Source organism: Echinococcus granulosus (genome assembly GCF_000524195.1).
Source record: "Echinococcus granulosus chromosome Unknown EG_S00232, whole genome shotgun sequence".
Lineage (NCBI taxonomy): Eukaryota > Metazoa > Platyhelminthes > Cestoda > Cyclophyllidea > Taeniidae > Echinococcus > Echinococcus granulosus.
Window position 1 is genome coordinate 66,913 of NW_020170612.1, and position 3,882 is coordinate 70,794.

Below are 3,882 nucleotides of genomic sequence, written 5' to 3' on the forward strand. Positions count from 1 at the left end.
CCCAGTGCATAAACGAAATTAGGAGAGATTGCACAGCACGGCATTGTGCCAACTCTGTATTAAACTTGGACTAATGGTACGGTTAGGGTGTCGGATGCACCGCATCATTGCAATATTTCAATGTAGGCAAAGTTTCGTGCCTGTGCAAGTTCAGGTCCCTCGATCAAAGCAAATCTATTCGGAATGAAAAATTTTGCCTCAGTCAATATTCTGCTCCTACTCACTTCGATTCCCTATTTGTTGTTACAGATTTAATTCGTAGGTGGACCAAAGAAATGCCACTCTCTGCTCGACATTCAGACGACTCCTTACGTTGTCACTGGAACATGAATGGTGACACAAATTTGAAGTAAATGTAAACGCTATTTGTCGTTAAAGTGAACTCCAATAAGTCACACCATATCAAATTTATGAATATAAATTCAGGATGGCTACCATACGGTGGATGGTGCGCTAATACTTGCACGTAAATACTATTAGTGTCTACAACAGATGTAGTTTGCCTGACATGTGATCGAATCGGGTGTATCCAAAAGAGTCCGAGCAGGTGGCTTTTTGGTTCTCAGCATGCGCTTCATGCAGCATTTCTTCACTGTGTGCATAGACTGCGTCTGATTGTGCTACATGGTTTAAAAGCGTAAACACTTGCAATATCGGTTTGTCTGAATGCGCCTATTGAGTGAAAAGTGAGCAGATCGGATAAAGCTTGTGGCCAAGAGGACGTCATCATCCCCTATCTCCGGAGGAAAGACAAACACTGGCTACCTAACAATCACTGATATCTGTGATTGCTGGTAAGATCCTAACACCACACAATGCAGAATGTCCTCCTTTCAGCATTCGTCTCGATGTAAGTAGGAGGAAGCGGAGGAAGGAGAGCAAGTCTCAAAAACCTCTCATCGTCGATAAACTAAGAAATTTGTGAGTGTAATGCAATCGGACGTTGTGGATAGGCCATGGAATCTTGTAGATCAAACGATCGAACACTTCGGGTGGATGCTAATGCTGCATTGTTGTCATTTTACTCGAGTCACATGACTCCTTCTCTAAAATAAGCAGAATTCGTGTACCTCACTACCTCGCTTTCCACATTTGCTAGTCAAAACCTATCCTATGTTTTACCGCAGAGCATTTCCCTGTTTGCGTTTATTAGTATTAGGGATTTTATTAAATGGTTTAATTATATTTAGTTGTTGGGAAGGTCAGAAGAGTTCTCCAACTGGATGGGAGATTTTAGACCTTTGGGTGTTATATAAAATTGGTAGAGTTTGGTGAAAACGTCAGAAATGAGGAAAAAGAAAATTAATTTTAAGGGAGGTTGTAAACTGCACAGACAATAAATGAGGAAGGTGTGGTTCCCCATTACAGTAGCGGAACGTGGACCAAAAAATGGCATTTGGACATTATGTTGAGACCCACATATCCTACTGAACCAAACTCGATTTTATCATTAAGGGAGTGTGTTTATCTCTAGGAAAAAATTTTATTCATACAGATTGCTGTTGATTTGTACTAGGTGACGTTTGCAGCCGCCTTCGTTATTGCAGTGGTGGTGTGTTTCTCGGATCAGAAAAATCTGCCAATACGCAGCCGTGCGTGTAGCACAGACATCTTTTCAAGATCGAGTCGCTACAACCCTGCCGTGGGTCTGCAAGAAATTATCACCATTAAAATAAGTGTTGACTGAAGTGAATGCCAATGGAATGGTTGTGGGTTAAGTGATCACCACCGTGGTCAACGGAACTGTCACAACCAGCTGTCAATGCTACTTACGTTAAAAGTACCATAGCTGAGTGACTGACAACCAATGTAAATAGAATTTTGCGTTGACCTCATGACACCGACTGAGTTATCGACGTGAAGAGGCGAAATTCGTCATTTTGGATATATTTGCCAAACTTTACCTGCGTGACGAAATGCAATTTGGGTGCTACCTGAAAGCCTAGTTTACACTGGCTTAATTTTACGCTTATGCGACCCACATTTTGTACATTGCAGTGATGCTGCGCATCCATCACCCTAGCCTTACCAGCAGTCCAAGTTTAATACAGAATTGGTATTATGTCGTGCTAAGTCGTCTCTCCTAACTCCGTTTCAGAACCGGGATGAGTTGGGTTTAATACATAATTCCTATCCGTCCTAAGGTTCCAACAATTTAGAGACTTTGGACTGCATTTCCATAAAACCCAAGATGAAAAAAATGACTGAAGCCTAATAGTGAACCATAAATGGCAAATCGCAGTTGCCCAGAATTCGACGGATTTGACACTTTGACACTTTGGATGCTGCAATCACGGAAATACCATAAAGTACGCTGCTTAAACAATAAAGACAATGCTGCTAATTAACTCAAATTTGAAGTTAATCCGAAATCCAAAAGCTAACCGGTGGTGTGCATCTTGCACTTTGTCCTGTCAAAATGAGTTGCACTTACTTATGAAAGGCTTGCTGTGCCTAGACTTTAGCTGAAAGACCTAGTAACTGCGAAACATTTAGCACAAAGTCAATAGACAATGCTTCATTAAGATGTCAGCCGCAAAATTTGAGCACAGCTGACGCTTCGCTGTAGCCAACTCTTGATTCCTGATTGCTTGCTCGTTGGTTACCCTTCAAAGTTGTGGTTCACTCATTCCTAATAGCACTACTGATTAGCCAGTTGTATAAGAAAAAAAAAGTGAAGTAGAGGCACTGCAATATTTTAAGTGAATGAGTAATTTGCGGAGACATTTGCCTAAGTTGCTAGAGGTGAGGGTAGCACGTATCATTTGGTTGAACAAGATCAATTTTAACATGGCCTTGAGTTCGCTTGTGCAACAATCGTTTACTAGCAGGAGCGAAAGAATATGCAACTGTAATTTAAGCACTTTTAGAAACAAAATTCAGTTGCTTTTTATTTGCATGCATTCAATGCCTCCAATTGCTGCTCAGCTTACTCATCCCATCGACAAACGAATATGTGCATATGGAAGTCCTTGTATTTAGACCACTTTGAGCGGCAACCCAACAGAATCCAATCCCACAAACACAGACACCGTTTAGTAATAAATGGGCAAAGGAGAAGTGAGTTAAAGAGAGCACCCTCATTGACTGCTTAAAAAGCAGCTACGCAACGTGTTGTGCACCGCATCTGCTCGTCTTCTTAGTCAAAGTGCTTCCGCCACCGTCATTTCAACATACAGCAGCCATTCACCCCCATATTAGCATCACCAGCACCTCTGCATCTCAAAAGAACTACCACAGACTACAGACTGAACCGCCTATCAGCCAGTCACTCCCACATAGCTTCACTCAGGCTGCTAAACTTGATGTCAAATGCTGGATTGCACAGGTCAAATATGCTTCATCTACCGTATCTCTAATAATGCTCAACACATACTGTGATTGGAGAGACGAGCAGAAACATCCTGATCCCAAAATAAATACTGCACTTCTGGCTGCTCTGTCATTTTGCATGAGTTATTAGTCTCAACTACCAGATAAGCTCTTTCTCTACCTTGGTTGTCATCTCTTATTTTTAGCCCATTTCCTCGTATTTTGTATGAAGAAATTAGGAGACTACGTAATCGAAATTTGAAAGTTGCAAAACTGAACATCATAAAGTGAAAGACATTGAGATCCCTTTTTTACCAAAGTAGAGTAGGGATGAAAAACCAGTCAAGCCTTTTCTATCAAACCATCAAAATAGAAGTGAAAAGCACAGAGATATGAGAAGTGGTGCCGTACCCTGAGGCACGCACAAAGGCATACTGGCAGACCGAATAGCGGAAGCATCATAAGTGTGCATAATGTTTGGCCACAAACCACACTCCATGCTTATGCACGCTATATGGACCAACCGCACGCATGAATGGGAAGTCGAGCTCAATGGCAGTGAAGTAGGCA